General features: G+C 41.6%; 1 protein-coding gene and 1 pseudogene across 1 annotated transcript in view; both read left to right on the forward strand.

Moving 5' to 3' along the window:
• The window catches only part of crcp (calcitonin gene-related peptide-receptor component protein), a 74265-nt gene that overhangs the window by 41750 nt on the left and 9394 nt on the right, over positions 1 to 23121 (forward strand). The gene's annotated exons all lie outside the window — the stretch shown is intronic.
• Positions 22172 to 22810, forward strand: LOC144501842 (transcription initiation factor TFIID subunit 12 pseudogene; annotated as a pseudogene).

The following is a 23121-nucleotide window of genomic DNA, read 5'->3' on the forward strand; positions in this document are numbered from 1 at the left end:
TGTCAAACGCCATTCTGGAAGTCTAGATATACCACATCCACAGGTTCCCCACTATCCACCTTGCTGGTTATGTCATCAAAGAACTCAAGTAAGTTTGTCAAGCATGACTTACCCTTCATATATCCTGTATTGAGGATCAATACAGAATGAACCACTCCAAAGGGAGCAGCCAGCCACTTATGAGAGGTGCTACCGCTACCTCTCCCTTACACCCCACTGATTTAAAGTGTTGAAATAAGTCAAGTTCTATTGCTGTTATAGGAGTGTTAGCAATAGTTTGGAGTTAAGATATGACGTGCATATTTTCATGCAAAAGATTTGTTCGGTTCATTTTGTTTATTAACCCTCTTTGAATGAACAGAATACAAAAGGTGATATGGTAGATGTTTGTGATTGAAGGTAAGGTAACAGGAAGTGTCTAACAGTTGCTGGGAAATGAAGAGGCTTTCTGCATGCGGGTGAAGGTAAGGTGGAAGGGTCTGGTGAAATCAGGGGAGGGATTGAAAGGGGAATTAGGATGCCTAATCTAGGATGGGTAGTTAGGGTATCTAGTGAGTCACAGTGTTAAGATTTGATAGAAGTGGCAAAGGGTTGTAAGGATATGGCTGGCAGCACAGGGAAACCTGTATTATTTAAAATAAATGCTGCTGAATATTAATTTTAGATGATGCAGATTTCCTTTTGATTGTGAACTCTCCTTTCACATCCCTCTTCCCATCTGACTGTATCTCAAGACTCTTGGGTTAAAACATCAGCATTTGGATTCCTGTCAGAGCAAGATACGAAAGCAATGGATGAGGTGGAGCACAGAATATTTTAAAATGTTATTCTTTAAAATACTTTGCTCTTGTTCTCTTCACTTGATTCAACTTGAAAGGACCGTAAATCTCTTTCTCCCATTAATCCTAAAATGCTAATAACAATATTTTTGTTTTGGAAAACTGACTGCAAACTCACAAATCTTTTAACAATCAGTGTACGGTCCAAGAGAGAGAGGCAGATTAGCTTAAGGTTAGAGATTAATTATGTGGCGTATAAATAGCAATATAGTAGGAACAATAATTAGGGAATACCCATGATTGGACTTGGTTCTGCTGCATTCTGTGATTAAAATAGCCTCTGGGCACTCAATCCACAGATGAGGTATCGAGGGTGGTTGATTCCTGCATAACTACTACAACAAGAAGAGGGGGAGGGAAAAATTTTATGGGGGAAAAATAAAAACAATTCGAGTCCGTGCATCTGAATTTGAATGTGAATAGTTTTGTAAAATGCATATTTTGGAAAACTGATCTAGCCAGCAGCTATGTTTTACATAAACAAAACCAGTTGTACATTCGTGGATCTCACAGGAGTGATCTCACAGCTCATATGACACTTCTTCATTGCTGAAAAGCAAAACACTGCGGCACTGGGATCCTAAAACAAAAACAGAAAATGCTGAAAATCTTTGGCGAGAGGAACAAAGTTAATGTTTCAGAGTGATGACCTTTCATCAGAACTTGAAAATGTTAGAGATCCACCGGTTTTAAACAAGTGCAAAGGCTGGAATAGAAGTGTGGGGATAAAAGCAAAAGAGAAAGTCGGCGAAGAGGTGGAAGACAGGAAAGACTTAAGTGACAAAAAGAAGGATGCTACAAAGGGGAGGCGATGGCCTAGTGATATTATTGCCAGACTGTCAGTCCAGAAACTCAGCTAATCTTCTGGGGACCTGGGTTCGAATCCCGCCACGGCAGATGGTGGAATTTGAATTCAATAAAAAAAACCTGGAATTAAGAATCTACTGATGACCATGAAACCATTGTTGATTGTCGGAAAAATCCACCAAGTTCACTAATGTCCTTTAGGAAAATAAATCTGCCATCCTTACCTGGTCTGGCCTACATGTGACTTCAGAGTCACAGCAATGTGGTTGACTCTCAACTGCCCTCGGGCAACAAGGGATGGGCAATAAATGCTGGCCAGCCAGCGACGCCCATGTCCCATGAATGAATAAAAAAAAGTTAAAGAAGCAAACAATGTTATCCTAAAAAATGAGGGTAAAGGTTCTGATCCAAAATTGTTGAATTCTGATTCTGGAAGACTGTCAAGTGTCTAATCGAAAAACGAAGTGCTGTTCCTGAAACTTATGGTGAGCTTCATTGGAACAGTGTAGGAGGCCACAGCTGGTTCATAGAAATCATAGAAACCCTACAGTGCAGAAGGAGGCCATTCGGCCCATCGAGTCTGCACCGACCACAATCCCACCCAGGCCCTACCCCCACATATTTTACCCGCTAATCCCTCTAACCTTCACATCCCAGGACTCTAAGGGGCAATTTTTTAACCTGGCCAATCAACCTAACCCACACATCTTTGGACTGTGGGAGGAAACCGGAGCACCCGGAGGAAACCCACGCAGACACGAGGAGAATGTGCAAACTCCACACAGACAGTGACCCGAGCCGGGAATCGAACCCGGGACCCTGGAGCTGTGAAGCAGCAGTGCTAACCATTGTGCTACCGTGCCGCCCCATGGTTATAATTAATTGTTTGCATGTCATCCAGTCTTTAATCTCCAGCTGCCGGTTCAGTGTGTTTTCTCTCCCTTTGGAACAGTAACGTATGTACAGATTTGAAATGTATTGAAGGCATTCTGAATAATAGTGTTCCTTTTTAGGAATTATTGTGAGCATCTCTGAGGGTCAGTACTTTGTTTCAAGCTGTGAATTTATTTTCAGTTTCAAAGTAATAACATCGCTGTTTAGACATCTTTAAGTTCATGCCTGATTCCTTCTGAAAAGAACATATATTTGCACAGTGCCTTTCATGACTTCAGGCGCTTTATAGCCAATAAAGTACCTTTGAAGAAAGTCACTGTTATGCTGAAGGGAAACACAGCACCCAGTTTGTGCACAGCATTATCTCACAAGTGGTGACAAGTACATTACCATATAATCTGTTGTGATGTTTGTTAAATATTGGCAAGGGCTCCAGGAAGCTCATCAAACAGTGCTATGGTTTTAATATTTCAAGGTCTCATCTCAAAGATGATACCTCTGACAGTAAATACAGCCTCTCTCAGCCATCTTAAATTATGTCTTCAAGTCTCTGGAATGGGACCTGACCCCATAGCTTTCTGACTCACAAGTTCTACTACTAAACCAAAGCTGACAATCTAGACTAGGAATTTAAGAGTATGGATTGTATTGTAAAGATTGAATTTCTTGTTCCAAATATCGAGTCTGATTGGGTCTGATTTTCATTGTCAAACTGAGTTTTTCCATTGGCCCTCTTGCTGAGACTGAGAAAAATGGCTCATAAAAAGTCTCCATGTAGTTTGTAAATGTATATTTGAAAGAAGGAAACTTTACCCAGTCTGACCCATGTGTGACTCCAAAGCAATGTGGTTAATTAATTTCCTCAATAAAAGTCTGTCGAGGAGTCAGACATGACTCTCCCTTAAGAAATTTGTGGTGAGACTCCTTGACTATCCATACCTTTCTGAATAACAATTTATACCAACTCAGAATTTTTTCCAGTAATTTGTTTAGACCAAGGAGAGGCTGACTGGCTTTTAATTACTCAGGCTAATGAGGGGGAAAATACAATGTGAAAGTAAAATAGCAAGAAAAGTAAAAACAGATTGTAAGTGCTTCTAAAGATATGTATAAAGAAAGAAGGTTGTGAAAATAAACATGTTTTCCTTCGAAGCTGACACAGGAAATTATAATTTGTAATAAGGAAAAGACAGATAGGTCAAACAAATATTTTGTGCCTGTCTTCATGGTAGAACACACAAAAAACATAACCAGAAATGGTGGGAACCCAAGGGTCAATTAAGAGTGAAGAACTTGAAGTATCTAACATTAATAAAGTAAAAATACTGGAAAAAATTATGGAACTAAAAGCAAATTAACCACTTGGGTTCCAAAAAAAAGTGGCTGCAGAAATGGTGTTTGTGATCTTCCAAAATTCCCCTGATTGAGTCAAAGGTACTTTGCTAAAATCCTTCTTTCATTCCTCCTTCTTTTAGCCATTTGGATGATTTTGTTTTTAAAAAAGCTGATTGCCTATCTCTATCAGCCACTCCCTGCCCCCTCCACATCACCCTCAAACTACAGTCGTGCCTCGGCACAATAAGCCCCTTTTTTACATTGGCTCATTAAGCTTCATTCCACGTTTTTGTCACAGATATAATGAGGCTGATACACGCACTTATTGGCGGAACTTCTGCTTTAGCATCATTTTGCACTGGAGCATGCATTTTGTCACGTGATCCAAACGGTGCCATTTTGAAGCAAGTGAGGGGGCGAGATCTTTGTCCTAATAAAAGCAAATTACGCGGATGCTGGAATCTGAAACCAAAAGAGAAAACGCTGGAAAATCTCAGCAGATCTGACAGCATCTGTAAGGAGAGAAAAGAGCTGACGTTTCGAGTTCAGATGACCCTTTGTCAAAGCTAAAAGGCATAGAAAGTGGGAGATATTTATACTGCAGGAGGAGGAAATGAAAGATGAGTCATAACCATAGAAACCAGGGGGAAAAGACTGCTAATAGCGGTCCACAGAGAGAATAAAGGGTGTGAAAGGCCAAACAGCAGAGAACTTGTAAACTGTGACAGTTGGAGATGTTGGGGGAGGGAGGGAATAGGACAGAGGTAGAATGTAGAAAAGGGGAAGTGGGGGGAGAAAAGATAAAGGAAGGGGGATGAAGTAGGGGGAAAGAGTGGGGGGGGGCAAAGAAAAATGAAGAAAGACAATAAAGAAATAAAAGGTAGAGAACAGTAAAAAATTAAATACAATAGAATGAAAACAAAGGGGGCCGAGGTGGAGTAGCGCAAATCATCTGAAGTTGTTGAATTCAATGTTGAGACCGGAAGACTATAAAGTGCCGAGCCGGAAGATGAGATGCTGTTCCTCCAGTTTGCATTGAGCTTCACTTAAACATTGCAGCGAGCCAAGGACAGACGTGGACATGGGAGCAGGATCGTGTGTTAAAATGGCAAGCAACTGGAAGGTGAGGGTCCTGATTGCACACAGACCAAAGGTGCTCAGCAAAGCGATCATCCAGTCTACGCTTGGTCTCTCCAATATAGAGGAGACCACATTGGGAGCAGGGAATGCAGTACACCAAATTGAGAGAGGTGCAAGTGAAACACTGCTTAACCTGGAATGAATGTTTTGCACCTTGGAGAGCTTTGTCCTTTCAGTTGAAATAACAGTGACTTTTCTGAAAATTCTGAATTTTCTGAAAATTCGGGGTGGCACGGTAGCACAGTGGTTAGCACTGCCGCTTCACAGCTCCAGGGACCTGGGTTCGATTCCCGGCTTGGGTCACTGTCTGTGTGGAGTTTGCACATTCTCCTCGTGTCTGCGTGGGTTTCCTCCGGGTGCTCCGGTTTCCTCCCACAGTCTAAAGATGTGCGGGTTAGGTTGATTGGCCATGCTAAAAAAAAATTGCCTCTTAGAGTCCTGAGATGCGTAGGTTAGAGGGATTAGCGGGTAAATATGTAGGGATATGGGGGTAGGGCCTGGGTCGGATTGTGGTCGGTGCAGACTCGATGGGCCGAATGGCCTCCTTCTGCACCGTAGGGTTTCTATGATTCTATGAGATATTAGGTACAGCATGCATTTATTGAACAGGAACAAGACCACATCAGTTTATTTTCTTTGGGAGTTTGACAGTTGCCTGTGGCATTTCAGAAAATAAATCCTTTTTAAAAAGATACGTTACGGTTTGCATATCCAAAAAATGTGCCACATGTAGGTTCATGTCTGCAATTTTCCAGACAGCCAGGTAAATGATCTTGGTCAGATTGCCATTGAGAAGGCCACATGCTTCACCATAGGGAATTAACCCTGTTCCAAACCACCTTATGCTTATCTCATAATCACAAGCTCATAGAGAAAATTAATAGAGACCCAGTAACTCCTACCTGATAAGCTCAATGCATTCTTTGCAAACTATGCCTGTTTAGAGCAAGAGGTCAGCGAGAGCACGCCCTCCACGCTGGAAGCCTCAGATGAACCTGTATCCAAGGTCACCAATGCAGATGTCAGAGCAGCCTTCTCGAAGATCAGCCCACGGAAAGCGACTGGCCCAGTGGGGTACCTGGACGAGCACTCGGATCATGCGCGGACCAGCTGGCAGGGGTATTTGCAGACATTTTCAACCTCTCTTTACAACAATCTGAGGTCCTTATCTGCTTCAAGAAGACGACCATCATCCCAGTACCAAAGAAAAGGCAGGCAGCGTGCCTTAATGACTATCGTCTGGTGGCTCTGACATCCATCATTATGAAGTGCTTTGAAAGGTTAGTCATGGCACAAATCAATTCCGGCCTCCCAGATTGCTTGGATCCATTAGAGTTTGCCTACCTCTACAACAGGTCCACAGCAGACGCCATCTTTCTGGCCCTGCACTCAACCCTGGAATACCTAAATAACGAAGACACCTTTGTCTGACTCCTATTTATCAACTATAGCTCAGCCGCCAACACTATTATTCCTACGAAACCCATCTCCAAACTCCGTGGCCTGGGGTTCGGCTCCTCCCTCTGCAAATGGATCCCAAACTTTCTAACAGACCGCAATTGGTAAGGATAGGCACCAACATCCCTTCCACGATCATCCTCAACACCAGTGCCCCATGAGGCTGTGTCCTCAGCCCCCTACTATATTCCTTATACACCTATGACTGTGTGGCCAAATTCCCCTCCAACTCTATTTTTAAGTTTGCTGATGACACCACCGTGGTGGGTCGGATCTCAAACAATGATGAGCCACAGTACAGGAATGAGATAGAGAATCTGGTGAACTGGTGTAACGACAATAATCTCTCCCTCAATATCAACAAGGAGATAGTCATTGACTTCAGGAAACATAGTGGAGGCCATGCCCCTGTCTACATCAATGGGGATGAAGTAGGAATGGTTGAGAGCTTCATGTTTTGAAGCTGTCCTGGTCCCCTCATGCCGACACTATAGTTAAGAAAGCCCACCAATGCCTTCTTTCTTAGAAGACTAAGGAAATTTGACATGTCAGCTACGACTCTCACCAACTTTTACAGATGTACCATAGAAAGCATTCTTTCTGGTTGTATCACTGCTTGGTATGGCTCTTGCTCTGTCCAAGACCGCAAGGAACTACAAAGTGTCGTGAACGAAGCCCAGTCCATCACTCAAACCAGCCTCCCACCCATTGACACTGTCTACACTTCACGCTGCCTCGGAAAAGCAGCCAGCATAATCAAGGACCCCATGCACCCCGGACATACTGTCTTCCATCTTCTTCCATTGGGAAGAAGATACAGAAGTCTGAGGACATGTACCAACTGACTCAAGAACAGTTTCTTCCCTGCTGCATCAGACTTTTGAATGGACCTACCTCGCATTAATTTGATCTTTCTCTACACCCTAGCTATGACTGTCACACTACATTCTGCACGCTCTCCTTTCCTTTTCTCTGAACGGTATACTTTGTATGGCGCACAAGAAACAATACTTTTCACTGCATAGCAATATGTGTGATAATAAATCAAATCAAAATAATTTTTGCCAGACCCAATGTATTATCCTTACCTGGTCTGGCCTACATTTTACTCCAGACCCACAACAATGTGATTATTTCTTAACCTTCCTCTGAAATTGCCTAGCAAGTCACCCAGTTCAAGGGCAACTATGGATGGGCAACAAATGGTGGCCTTGCCAGCAATGCCTGCATCCTGTGAAAGATTTTGTTTAAGAGTTGTGTTATACTGGCCAGCATGATCTAAGAATCACACTTATCTGATTTGAAAGTGCCAAATCTACAAATGGCATCCAGCAGTTTTATTCTATATTTTAAACAAAGACCAGCAATCTTACTATTTATTGAACAAAAGTAAGTCTGCACCATAAAATAACACTGACTGGCGAGGCAAATTACTTGCACTGAAAACTGGACCGTTAAAAAGTGACATCGACAAATATGAGTGCTTCAATGAGGATGAAGTTCTTTCATACATATGACCTGCAATCAGATTGGATCCTTTCCAGTAATTGAAAAATGTAATTTGGGATGAAGTAGTTGATTTAAATAACACCAGGAATAGAGATTTACTAGTTATACATCTCCTGACTGTAGGGCATTAGAATAGCTGTCATGTACACACTTCAGTCACTGCACTTCAAAAGTAACTTGAAATGTTTTGATGTTATAAAGCAGTATAAAATGCAAGCATTGTTCGTATGATTTTGATACCAGATCACCAGATAGATGAGGAAGATAATTTGGACTATTTTAGTAGATAAAACAATATTTGCTGATTCTTTAACGATTTCATTTTTTCCCTCTCTTTCCTAACTACAAATTCAGCCCAAGTGTTGATCACTCTGGAAGAAGAAATTGCTGATGTCAGGCCTAAATTTGCCAATTTTAAACAACCTCTTCTTCTCATATTTTAACCTAGAATAGTTTTCTGGATGTATTTCACTGTACACACTAGGTTATTTTAGAGTTTTCCTAATGACTTCCTTCCATGGATAAAGTACTCGTTTCTCCTGTTTTTCTTTATGACACAGCCTATTGATAATATAACAACATCGTTTACATCCTATTTGTTTTAATGTTTGCTGCTTCAGTGTTTTGACATGTTACGTGACAAATCTATGAACTCCCCACAATATCTTTTAACTTCACCCTTTTCTGTTTCAGCAATATTCAAAGAGTATATACAGGCGAGATTTTAACTCTTTTAAAACCCTTCCACTTGCACAGGGTTAAAATCAGACCCTATATGATGCCAGTCTTTATTCTATTGCTTGCCTGTAATGTTTATCATATTAAGAAGTCTCACAACACCAGGTTAAAGTCCAACAGGTTTATTTGGAGTCTCAGGCTCCTTCTTCAGGTGAGTGGGAGTTGTGTTCACCAACAGGGCATATATAGACACACACTCAATTTACAAGATAATGGATGGAATTCGAGTCTTTACAGGTAATCAAGTCTTAAAGGTACAGACAATGTGAGTGGAGAGAGCGTTAAGCACAGGTTAAAGAGATGTGTATTGTCTCCAGCCAGGACAATTAGTGAGATTTTGCAAGCCCAGGCAAGTCGTGGGAGTTCTCACCATCCACCAGGTACACGGTACATACTCTTGCGACTCGGCCGACGTTGTCTATCTGATACACTGCCGGAAAGGATGTCCCGAAGCATGGTACAATGGGGAGACCATGCAGACACTACAACGGATGAATGAACACCGCTCGACAATCACCAGGCAGAAGTGTTCCCTTCCAGTCGGGGAACACTTCAGCAGTCACAGGCATTCAGCCTCTGATCTTCGGGTAAGCGTTCTCCAAGGCGGCCTTTACGACACACGACAACGCAGAATCGCTGAGCAGAAAATGATAGCCAAGTTCCGCACATGAGGACGGCCTCAACCGGGATCTTGGGTTCATGTCACACTATCTGTAACCCCCATGACTTGCCTAGCTGGAGACAATACACACCTCTTTAACCTGTGCTTGGCCCTCTCTCCACTCACATTGTCTGTACCTTTAAGACTTGATTACCTGTAAAGACTCAAATTCCAACCATTATCTTGTAAATTGAGTTTGTGTCTGAATATGTCCTCTTTGTGAACACAACTCCTCACTCACCTGAAGAAGGAGCCTGAGACTCCGAAAGCTTGTGCTGCCAAATAAACCTGTTAGACTTTAATCGGGTGTTGTGAGACTTCTTACTGTGCTTACCCCAGTCCAACGCTGGCATCTCCACATCATGTTTATCATATAGCAGTGCTATATCCCCTTACAGATTTTATTAATGCACCCTTTGTAGGCAGATTATCTAACTTAATTTTAGTTTTGACTAACTCTAATATGCCCCAACAGTTCAGACAGCTGTAGTTGTAGTATTAAGATGACATAGGTCTATAAAAGATACTAAAATATTCTCTGAAGTGGCAGGAAAAACATCAACTCTGGCTGCTGCTCGTGAGTCACCGTCACCTGGTCAAAAATAGACTTGTAGATTCAGAACAAGAGCAGAACTCAGTCATGACTCCCTTTATGGTGGAATAACTTGGAATCCCAGTAGCCTTGAGGAACAAGTGATGAACATAGGAACAGGAGCAGGCCTTTCAGCTCCCTTGCGTCTGTTCAATGAGATTATGGCTGATTTACACCCTAACTTCCAAATTGCTTCCACCCTTTGTTTCTTAATTTCACTTCTGGTAAGTCGGACTGTACGTTTTTGACAATGGCCCCTTGTCTAAGGCTTACCAAAAAATTCATGAAGCAGAAAGATCAATTTTAATAGATGCATTGCATTAAAAATTATGTGTAACCTCTCGGTCAGTATGATTATTCTTCTTCAGTTATGATAGGCCCTCTTTTAATATTGCCCAGTTTGACCCTTATTTAATACAGCCCATTTTAAAGTTGTTTTGCTTTAGCATTGCTTTAGTATGGGGCCTGTAATCTCATTCAGCATTACAAAATCTATTTTATCATTGTTTCCTAATTGCCACCATTTTGGAGTGACCTCTCTCCATTTCTCAACTCAAGTTGCAGCCCCACTGCTCCCTGTCCCCTGAGTTGCAACCTTCCCCACTCCCTGACCTCCGAGTTGTGGCCTTCCCCATCAAGTCCTTGCCTTTGAGTTACAGACACTCCCTCCCTGATCACCCTCTGTTTGAACTCTAATTCCCTGACTCACCTTCCTGTCGCTTCTCTCTCTCGGACCTGTGTTACCATTTGAAGACCCAAGTCCAATTCAAAACTGGAGCTCCAGTGTTGTGCAAGTGCGAGGCCAGTTGGTGGAGAGGTGCTGAGCTGGGACTGCTACAATCCATGATTTTTTCAAATGCTCCTGCCTTGCTGTTCTTCACCCAAGCCCTCACTGGTGGGAGCATTTAAAAATTACATGAATTGTAGCAGCCCCATTTCTGCACCATTAGGCCTCATGCTTCCACACTATTGGAACTCCAGATATGGCTTGGATCTTCATACAAGAACACAGTTCTAGGAGAGGGGAGTGGCAAGAGAGTGAGTCAGGGAATGGTAGGTGCAGCCAGGGGTAGGTCGGGGAAGGCCACAATTAGGTCAGAGAGGGTGGAGGCCACAATTCCCCGTTAAAAGGAATGACATGATACCAAAACTTTTTGTCTTGCATTCATTAGGACAAATGTGAGAACACCAAATTTAGCATGATCACAGCAATCTATACTATAGGAGAAAAGGCTGCTGATTGGTTGGCAAGTCGACTCTGTTTGGCTCAGGTGTTGCCATAGAGAATGCAACAAGGAGCTAAGAGCTCCCCAAGCTCCCGGGTAATTCATAAAATCATAGAATCCTACAGTGCAGAAGGAGGCCATTTGGCCCATCGAGTCTGCACCGACCACAATCCCACCCAGGCCTTATCCCCATAACACCATGCATTTACCCTAACTAGTCCCCCGACACAAAGGGGAAATTTAGCATAGCCAACCCACCTAACCCACACACCTTTGGACTGTGGGAGGGAACCGGAGCACCTGGGGGAAACCCACGCAGCAAATGCTGCCCAATTGTGGAATCATATCTTGCAGTATTAATTTTATTTTGTGCAGACAGGTTGAGTGTGGTCTGTACTCTGCCTATTCTGAACAATCAAACGCACATACCATTTGATTTGATCAGTATGGGACTGACACTAACATTCATAAACGATGTTGCTCAATTATGTGATGGGCAGAATATCTTTTTGGATGGAAGGCAGCATCCTGCTGGTGGAAAATACCAGTCATATAGCCACAGGATAGTAGCTGTGTGAAACAGCTTATGTAACCTGTTGTCGAAATATTTTAGATACTTTGACTTTTCAGGGTAATTTGAAGTAGACCAGGCACTTTACAGGCCCTGGAGTCTGACTGTTTCGTGTGTTTGCACGATATAGAGCAAATAACGATCTGGTCAGGATAGCCATTGTTCCGCAGCACTGTATTTCTGTGTCAAGTTTGCAAGACGAGCAAATGGCCAAGGCCCTGTTTACAAGATTACTGATGAGGCAAATCTTATAGTGTGGAACAATAAAAATCCCACCATGTGTATTGATCAGTGAAGATAGACTTGCAGTAGAAAGTAATTGAAAACCCATTAGTTTGATCGAAGACAGAGGGTGGTGGTGGATGGAAAATTTTCGGATGGGAGGCAGGTTGCTAGCGGAGTGCCACAGGGATCAGTGCTTGGTCCTCTGCTCTTTGTGATTTTTATTAATGACTTAGAGGAGAGGGCTGAAGGGTGGATCAGTAAATTTGCTGATGACACCAAGATTGGTGGAGTAGTGGATGAGGTGGAGGGCTGTTGTAGGCTGCAAAGAGACATAGATAGGATGCAAAGCTGGGCTGAAAAATGGCAAATGGAGTTTAACCCTGATAAATGTGAGGTGATTCATTTTGGTAGGACTAACTTAAGTGTGGATTACAGGGTCAAAGGTAGGGTTCTGAAGGCTGTGGAGGAAGAGAGAGATCTTGGGGTCCATATCCACAGATCTCTAAAGATTGCCACTCAAGTGGATAGAGCTGTGAAGAAGGCCTATAGTGTGTTAGCTTTTATTAACAGGGGGTTGGAGTTTAAGAGCCGTGGGGTTATGCTGCAACTGTACAGGACCTTGGTGAGACCACATTTGGAATATTGTGTGCAGTTCTGGTCACCTCACTATAAGAAGGATGTGGAAGCGCCGGAAAGAGTGCAGAGGAGATTTACCAGGATGCTGCCTGGTTTGGAGGGTAGGTTTTATGAGGAAAGGTTGAGGGAGCTTGGGCTGTTCTCTCTGGAGCGGAGGAGGCTGAGGGGAGACTTAATAGAGGTTTATAAAATGATGAAGGTGATAGATAGAGTGAACGTTCAAAGACTATTTCCTCGGGTGGATGGAGCTATTACAAGGGGGCATAACTATAGGGTTCGTGGTGGGAGATATAGGAAGGATATCAGAGGTAGGTTCTTTACGCAGAGAGTGGTTGGGGTGTGGAATGGACTGCCTGCAGTGATAGTGGGAGTCAGACACTTTAGGAACATTTAAGCGGTTATTAGATAGGCACATGGAGCACACCAGGATGATAGGGAGTGGGATAGCTTGATCTTGGTTTCAGATAAAGCTCGGCACAACTTCGTGGGCCAAAGGGCCTATTCTGTACTGTACTGTTCTATGTTCTATATTAGTGGATTTCTCAACTAGCAAGTCGAGGAAAGGGTGCAGGATGGAGCATTTTAAGGTGGGCAAGAGCATTCTTAGACAAGGCTGCAGATTCAAAATTTGCAAATGTATCACTACATTTTGGGAATATACATGGTGCAGGAGATTGAGACTCATTCAAAAATGTGTTTCTCATGGAAACCGACCAAAATGCTAGTGAGCGCTGGACCTGGAGGGGACCTCAAGGCTACACCCTCTATTTGAACATACATGGTGTAATCAAAATTGAACTCCACTGCACGAGTTGCTAAGTTCATAAGTTCAGTGAATAGTGATTCAGAAAATGGCATGTCTGTATTGTCATGATTTGCCAACGCGGCACAAATGTCAATGACTTCCCTCAGCAGCAAGCTTGTAAATAACCTTGCAATGTCAATTGAACAGATAGATAAGGCATTGCTATCAAAATGTAAGGTTGAGTTTAGTCTTTGTAAAGGTGAAGGGATCTTCACTGTGTATGTGGAAAGTGTACTAAGAACTGGCTGTAGTAGTTCACTCAACCATTTGGCCAATTCTTGCTGCATTGAATTGATCACTGATAAAATAGGGTGTAGTTGGCATAATAGAATATCACTTCTGTGCATCTTCAGCAGCCTGTACACACGTAGATGCAATGAGCTACGAAGACAATGACCATCATATACGTTGCAAGACAGCTCATTATTTTTACACAACACTAACAAATGTTTTTGTCGCATGTTTTTGAGCAATGGTCACACTTAGCTGCAGATATGAATTTGGGACTGTTATTAAGAACATTGTGCATCTGGGTATCATAATCATGCTTGTCTACAATGATTATTCTGGTCCCTTTGTCAGTATTGCAAATATGTATACCTGAGTTGGCCTCGTAGCATCACCAGGCATTCATGCACAACTTAATGACGCTTCCAAAGGGTCAGTGCTGGGACCATTGCTGTCTGCAATTTACATGAAAGATTTGTATTATGGAATCAAAGACGCAATTTCTAAATTAATGGCTGGCACTTTAACCTGGTGTTGTGAGACTTCTTACTGGCACATAATTGGCAGGGGAGAGAGGAGGAGATAATAAATTTGCAGAATGGACATTCAATTGACAAATGAAATTCAAGTATCAGTACATTTTGGTAAAAAGAATAGAGAGGTCACACTTGCAAGGTGGAAGTCTAGTGGGACAGAGGAACAAAGGGATCTCAGAGTACAAATATATAAGTCACTGAAAGTTGCACCACAGGTTAGCAAGGCCATTAAAACAAAACAAACCAAACACTCAAGCTTTATTTCCAGAGGAATAGAATTGAAAAGTAGGGAAGTTGTGCTAAACATATATTGAACCATGGTGAAACCACACGAGTACTGCAGACAATTCTGCCCCATATTACGAAAAGGATGTTGGGGTACTGGAGTAGGTGCAGAGAAGCTTGAAAAGGCTGATACCAGAAATGTGGATGCATATCTATATCAGGAAAAGATGGATCTGTTTTCCCATGAAAAAAGAAGGCAGAGGGGCAATCAATGGAAGTCTTAAAAAATATGAAATGCTTTGAGAGAGTGGATACAGACAGAATTTTCATCTTATGGAGAAGAGTGTAACTAAAAGCCATCAATATAAGATAATCACCGAGAATTCTAATAGGAAACTTGGAAGAAACCTCTCCACCCAAACTATGGTGTGAATGTGGAACTTGCCACTACAGAGTATTGAAGCAAATAGTATAGATGCATTAAAGAGAGAGGTAGAAGGGTCATGATAGATTTAGATGAAGAAAAATGGATGATGCTCATGGAGCATAACACGGGCATGGACTGGTTGGACTGAATAGCCTGTAATTTCATGTGAAACTCAACACGGACCTATGCTCCTTGTCTGCTACTAGCTGGATTGGAAGTCTTGCTGCCAGCATCCAAAGTACTTCACTTTTATCTTTCTAGATCAGTTCAAGCTGGGAAATGTTTGGATTTCTGGGATAACCATTAGCTCTCAAACTCGCCCCTCCCCCTTCCCCTCCCCCACCTTTTAAGTTTTCCCACTTCCTGAGGATTGTAGTTCAGTGGAGGGTGTGTACCATTTGTCACAAGCCTTTAGGTTGGATTTTAGATCAAACATACTCAACTGCAAATCTAATTCTGTCCCTGCCTGACATTCACTCCTGCACACGTTTGGTGATGTTTATCATAAGCAGGAACCAATGGCTGTTTTTCCCTAAACTCCAACAGGCATGTGGAAGCTAGTTGTGACATTCCTTCTGCAGCCGCACCTGAGATCAGACAAACTCCTTCTTTGCATGGCCCAGGATTTTCTTTAGTGGTCATAAATTATATATCTAACTATGAGGGGACTCAACTATGGATGTCAGCTTCCTTCCTTCCAATAATCAATGACTTATTCAGGAAAAATACACGTGGGTGTTTCTTTTTTCCTTTGGGCTAGGCTACTTTCAATAATGAACATACTCACATTTCCTATGATGTTTCATTAACCAAATGTGAAATGTAGTTCTTGTGGGCACAATTTTCATTAGCACTGTAATATTTTGATTAAAATAATGGCTTAATGTATTGAATTAAAAGGTTCTGATAATGCTCCCTGGGAACAAATCTTCTAAACATTAGATTTAGTGGGCAGTTAAAAAGTTTTCTCCATCGTGCCTGCAGGCTTTCAGCTGTTTGATGGATTGCAAATAACTCAATGCTAGAAAAGCTCATAAAAAGGTTATTGATGGAATGCTTTTTTAAAAGCGGTGCATTATCCTGTATTTTTAAGGATTATTTAAACAACATCCTTGTAACTAATTGTTCTAATTCTAATTGCATCTATAATTTAGTTGGACATCTGTCCAAGGCATTCGTACTTTCTCTTGATCTTCCATTGTTGACAGTGACTTCAATTAGACAAAAGTGAACTTACCAGAAACATCTGAGGACTGCAGCTGAGCAGAAGAGAACATGCGATCTTGCTATTTGTAAGTGTATCGATTTCTAGAATTGTACACCTCAAAATTGCTATGTCTGCAACATGCTGGTTGAGTTCAGAAGACGCAAATGGAATTAGTTGAAGTATTGGCTAGAACTTTTCGGCTGGTCACGCTGGCAGGAACTTAAGGTCCTGCCGACGATTCTCCCCTGCTGTGAGTTTCACGGCAGTGAGGGGTGCATTCAGTGGAAAACCCCATTGACAGCGACGGGACTGGAAGATCCCACCGCCAGCCAATGGTGGGCCACCTCCTGCCGCCACTACGAAACACAAGGCAGGTTGTATGGTAAATCCTGCCCATTCTTTCTATTCAACATATAGAAGCCAATCATTTGGTAGGTCGAGCTGAGGTGCCTGTTCACTTTCTTGGCATGCTTCTTTCATCTTATTCCACTTCAGTGATTATATGCTATTTTGGGTTCCGTTTAAACTAAACATTATTATTAACATATGCCACTTACAAAGGACCCTGTAACTTGTAACATGCCTTCTGCCTCCCTCAAAAAATTGAAAAGTGCATGTTAATTGAAAAATGCATTAAAACTGAAAACATCTGTAAAAGAAACAACGTAAGACTAAAATAAATGCTCCAAATATTTCAACTAAACAAAATATAAGAAAGTAGAAGATAAGAAATCAGAGCAGGAATAGGCCAGTTGGCCCCTCGAACCTACTCCACCATTCAATACAATCATTTTAGGTTCTCAACCATTGTCCAACTAAGTGAGATTGCCCCCATTTCCATTCTTATCTATCCAAATACAGATACAGCATCTCCAACAATGGCTTCTCTTTTCTCCCACTGCGTCACGACCTCTGGAATCCCCAAGGATCTATCCTTGCCTTCCCACTTATCCATGTTTATATACCAAATCTGAAGACATGGCATCATAAGCACCCCAACAACTCCCAGTTCCATTTCTGCATCACCCCACTCTTGACTCCTTTACAGTATCTGCATTGTGAGACTACTTGTCCAACAGCCAGACTTTGATGAGGCACAGCTTCCTCCAGCTAACCATTGAGAAGACTGAAGCTGTTGACTTTTGACCCGGGCACAAACTCTTATCATTGCCACTGAGTTGATTTCTGCCCTTTGCAACTACCATGGATTAAACTGTTCTGTTTATTCTTGTGCATTCTCCTCTCCTCCTCATCATTTGTGACTGTGCGACAAGGACTTAAGAAATAGGAATGTCCAGCCATTGATCCTCCAGGAGCTGTATTCTGGATTTCCTTTGCTAAACCTTTCTGCCTCCCTCTCCTCTTAAAGATCATTTTAGAATCTAGTTTTTTGATCAAGCTGTTGTTTGATCCTTCTAATATATTCTTTAGCTCAATATCAGTTTTTGATTTTGCTGGGAAGTACCTTGGGATTTTACTTTTAAGGTGCTCTATAAATGCAAGTTGTTAAAACGCACGATATAAATGTAAAATCATCTTTGAGTGGGTATAGTGAAAATTTGTCTTTCGTTAAAGAATATCTGACAGTTGCTGATCTGTGTATATAATAGTTTAAATATTGTGAAACTCCGCTGGCAACATGGAGTCTTATTGACTCAGAGCTTTTATTATTGGGGAACGCCCATGCACAGTGCTGTGCATGTTGGAAGCAAAATAAATCTCTTGTTTTTTTTAAAGGCTGCACTATCAATCCTTGTCATATCACTTGAAATTTGTGCTGTTGTGCTCCCCAAAGCCCTTCTAATTGTAGTATTAGGGTAGTAAGGGTGAATGTGGGCACTGTGTAAGTAGCACCTCACATGATGACGATGTAAGAGACACGTGGCCAAGAGTCGTTTCAGCAGAGTAGTACCTAGTCTTGTATATCTGAATGTAAAAATTATATTGAATCAACCAGTTATTGTTTAAACATACCAATGTCTCATTCCTCAGCCAGTTTAACCAATATATAACATGGTGGCAGCTGCGAAGGACCCCAAAACTTTGAAAAGTCACTTTAAGAAAGATTGCAAGTCTGATTTGGGAAAAGTGGCACCAAAATTGCCAAACTTGGTAAGGCACAGTTTAAGAATTCCAAAGCTACTCCATAGATGAAGTGGAGGCAGGAAGAGACTGAAAAATCAACTGTTCAGGTCACCAAAGGGGTTCCAGCACAGCAGGTGGTGGTCCATTTAGAAAATCCCGATCTAGTGATCGTAGGCTTCAGGTTGGAGAACTGAGAAAGATTGTAGTACTGTTGAGGGTGCCCTATAACGATGAGCACCGTTGGAGTTTTTGGTCATTTGTGAAGCTTTTTAAAGCTAATAGTTTGTTTCATCAACATTTTACTTTGTGCATGAATACCTTTTTCTGCATTCATTGCATTTATTACATTGCAAACTTGTATTATCATTTCTTTCCCCACAATTTCTCTTGGAGCAGTGGTTTTATTGCAACAAATGTTATGAACATTCTCAAGTAGAGAACTGTTCCCTTGGCTGGGATTTTCCATGACAGGAACAGAAAGACTCAAGAGAGGCCCAAATCATGGCGAAGATTGGCGGGAAATCTCATCACGATTGTCCCCACCAGTGATGTAACAAGAATCATTATCAGGTCTCTATGCCTAGCCATTGCTCCCCCTTTGTTAGATAATCCATTAACGTTGGCATGAGGGCACACTAGCATGAATTCCGATTGGTCTCCCACAGAGTGCCAGACCCATCAGAGGAGTTCCAGTCACTTTGGAGGAGAGGGTCATCAGGGGGAAGTGCTAGTGGGCCAGGGGTGGACATGTTCCATTTTAACTTTTGTGCATTGGGGTGGCCTTTAAAAATGGTGCCCCAATCTTAGAAAAACTAAGTTGTAGAGGCTGCCCCGCCAACGTGACATCATGGGACCCTTCAACTTTTATGCACCAAGTTCTTAGCAGTAAGGTGGAGTAAACTGCGTTGGTGCTGGTGACTTCAACGCCGTTTTTTCCGCCCAGTGCCACACTCATCAATAAAAAGGTAAAACTCCACCCTTGACTTCTGTACTGTCTTGTGCAAATGGATAAGTCATCTTTAAATACTTGTGTCCTCTGAGAGACATGTTCCCAACTTGCAGGCAAGCCATGTGTCACTGCATGCACAATTCAGTGCAAAATTCCCAATGTTAGTGATTTGATTTGTGGAGTCCTTGGAAGATGTGAGTTTGCTATCCTGAAGCCAGACTGAAGTATGGATCATGCAAGTGCTACAACAATGGAACTGTAAGGGCAGCATATGTGTAACAGTTTGTAATTATTCAATACATAAGATGATGAGTTTGGAACGAATTGCACAGGAGTCAGACACATGGAAAGTTTTAAGGGTACATTGGATAGATTTTTGAAGGAGTGGCAATTGAGAGGTATTAGTTTTGGGATCAGCAGGATGCATGGCCAACACTTTTCCAGTTCTATATATTCCATGTTCCTTTGTGGCCTTTACATGGGCTGGAAAGTAATTTTGAGTCTTTAAAAAGATTCCATCACTTTTTATCCTCACATATGATCACTTCCCTTTAAGTGGATGCAATTAAGACTGAGTCGAAGACTTCAAAAGTGTCTATGATTACAGTTTCCATCACACTCCTTACTTGACAAAATTGGCCCCAATATGTAATATACATTGCTAGAACATATCCATAGATGGCTCTACAATGTCTGTATAAACTTGCAAAAAAAAGGGAGGAGTTTTTTAAGTGGAACAAAGGTAAACATAAAGTGTTGATCTAGATTCCAGAAATAAATGCAGAAAGGGAGAATGCACTGGAGTATTGCAGTAAGTTGAGCGGAAACATAAAGTTGACTGTGTGTCGCAAACGTCCAAACAAAATGCAGAGCTGAGAAGAGCAGAGTGTGGGAAGTTATTATTACGAAACATCAAAAAAAATTGCTGTACTTAGAGCTGAGCAAGAACTGACACGTAGGCCTGACATTTCCTTCCAACATTACAAATTATGCCCTTCTCTGAAAAGGGATATGATAGAAATAAATTGTTATTTATAATGTACAAATCTAAAACTGCTATTAATTTCAGAGGGGTTATTTGTTAAATAATTGACCATTCATTGCATTGATAAAGGTGTCACATCATGTAATGTACAATTTATTTTCTGCTGCTAATTTGAAGTTGTGTTAAAACTAACAGCCTCTCTTTTTAAGACCGCAAAGCTTAATTGCTCTAAATAAACACAAACTTAGTATTAATTAAAGTTTAGTTCCTTTCTGATGAGAAAAATTTTTTAGATTGCCAGATGTTTCCAAATTCCTGATGTGACCCAAAGCAGTACAGCAAGGAAAATTTGTAATTTCTTTAAGATGTCTGGAATCTCTAATTGTTTAAAAATCTTTGAAAGGGACTTTTGAGTGTTTGTATCAATTGTAAAGGGATCAGTCTTGGATGATAAGAAATACTGGTCCATGTAACCTGGCAATCCCCAACGCAGAAGCAGTAGCAATAGGAAGGAAGTTAAGATATGTAATGCTGTGTAGCCAGACAATGGAGAGCTGCAGACATAAAGGACAGCAATAAGCAACAGAGCGACCAAAGATAATGAGCATATAAATGCAGATACAGAGAAAGCAGACAGACACAGAAAGAAAGGCATACTGAATTCTTGAGGAGAGAAAAGAAATCACTCTTGGGAAGAGATTCGGTTTTCTGTTTGGCATCAAAGGAGATAAACTATGAGCTGCCTGGAAAACTGTGCGAACAACTGAGATGTTACAAAAAAAATGTGGGTATTTTCCCACAAGTGGCCAAACCATAAACTGGAATACTATCTATTGAATACAAACTCTGGAAAATTAACAGCATCAGGATTGTCATGACTCAGGGAGAGAGGATGCATGGGAGGGTGCATAGAAGTGTGCCTTGTTGTTGATAATTGTAGCTATAAGTTCAGAGGTAAAAGCTGTTGTTGGACAGGACCTTCTAACATATCCTATGTGAATAAAAAACAGCATGTTGTGTCATTTTGTTTTATGGTCCACCAAAGGGATTGTAACCATGTCCAGATTGATCTACACAATTCCCATAAAGGAATAGTAAAAATATGAAGCACAAGGGAAAATAATCCAAAACACAGCTTTTAAAATGCAGGGCATGAGATGATAGGGATGGAGGTGGGGGGTGGAGTAGAGAGAGGATGATAAAGGAAAAGTTATCTTTGGGAAGAGAGGCAAATGGCTACTCTTGAGTTTGGCCAATGATAAAGCCAGCTGAGAGAAGCAATTGGAAATAAGTCAGTAAATCTAAGGAGTGTGCTGCTATGTGGAGCAGTGTCATTTGTCCTGGAGGTGGAGGTAAGTTGACCTAATGAGAAGTAGATACAATGCACAAGTGAAATTTTTGAAGTTTTACAAATAGCATGAATCAAACATGATGACACAATAGCATAGGAAGGATCAAACATAGGAAGTGCATGCTTTATTCAACATGTGTCATACACCTAACTGATTTTGGAGCATGTTTTTGTGATGAATGATGCATCTCTTAGACTTTTATACAATATGTTCTAGACAAATATAACACCTTGCATTTTGATATGAAGATTAGTTCTGTAAACTTTGCCTGGCTGCAATTTAGTAACATTTCATTTACACTCAAAAGGTGAGAAAGGGCAAATATACAAGTTATCACAGAACGATTACAGCACAGAAGAAGGCCATTCAGCCCATTGTGTCTGTGTTGGCTCTCCAAAGGAGCAATTCACCTAGCGCCACTCCTCCATCTTCTCCTCATAACCCTGTACATTCTTCTATTTCAGATAATAACCCAATTTCCTCTTGAATGCCTCAAGTGAACTTGCTTCCACCGCACTCACAGGCAATGCATTCCAGATCCTAACCATTTGCTTCTTTTCCTTGTGTCACTATTGCTTTTTTTGCCAATTACCTTAAATCTGGACCCTCTGGTCCTACACCAATGCGAACAGTTTTTCCCTGATCTGCCCCGAGCAGCGGCTCTGATCAGGGAGAAGCTCCACATCCTGAACTTGGGCTGCAGCTACTGAGGCGGCTCCGATGGCTGGGCAGAATGTCACAATGATCTCCTCATTATCTGGGCCTACAGCAGTAGGTGATGCGATTAAAGATCTAGACTGTCAGATAACATTGATTGGTCCCAGCCTCCACAATTCCAAACAGAAACAGGATTTGGAGAAACTTAACAATTTAAAGACAAAAGCCCAACAGATTATGAACAAGATCAAACCTGCAGTTCTAATAAATTTAACAAATTTTCCCTCAATAAAACCTGATCCATCCAGTACACCACCTCCAAGTACGATGGCTAATAACACTGCTATGGTAAAGATATCTGGAACACCAGGCTCAGGAACGTGAGTCCAGAAGGCAATCAGGTTTTAAACAAGAAGAAACTGCAGGACCTGATCCAAATGAGCAATTTGATGAAGATATCAAAGAAATGCTTTTGCATTGATGAATTTATTGAAAGTATAGTGAGTGCTGCATATCAACTAGCACGTCACCGCTAGTCAAACACACTGCAAGTCAAGGATGTTCAACTGCATCTTGAACGTTAGTGGAACATGTGGATACCCGGATTTGATTCAGGTGAAATTAGGCTATATAAGAAGGCCTGAACAACAGAAGCTCATAAATAGAATGGCACGGATACGTAAAACAACTGATGAACAGACCATTTCTGTGATAAAGTTCTGAACATCACAAAACGTGTTCCTCCATTTCTGTTGAGGAACCTGCAAAGGGTGAAACAGTGTGTTTGTGAAAATGAACTGACATAGCTTTGTATTTGTACCAATATACTGTAGCAAAAATGATGCTCTTTCCTGAATACAATTGTCTTTATTTTTCTTTCCCCCACTCATTCCCCCTATTTTATCCCCTTTTTCCTCACCTTTTCTTCCCCCTTTGCTTCTCCTTTCCCACTTTTTCTCAATTTTACCTCCCTCCCCCAGCCCCCCCCCCCCTCCCGATTTCAGCTTCTCTGCCATTTGGCCATTCACACCTTC

Source organism: Mustelus asterias, chromosome 12 (assembly GCF_964213995.1).
Source record: "Mustelus asterias chromosome 12, sMusAst1.hap1.1, whole genome shotgun sequence".
Lineage (NCBI taxonomy): Eukaryota > Metazoa > Chordata > Chondrichthyes > Carcharhiniformes > Triakidae > Mustelus > Mustelus asterias.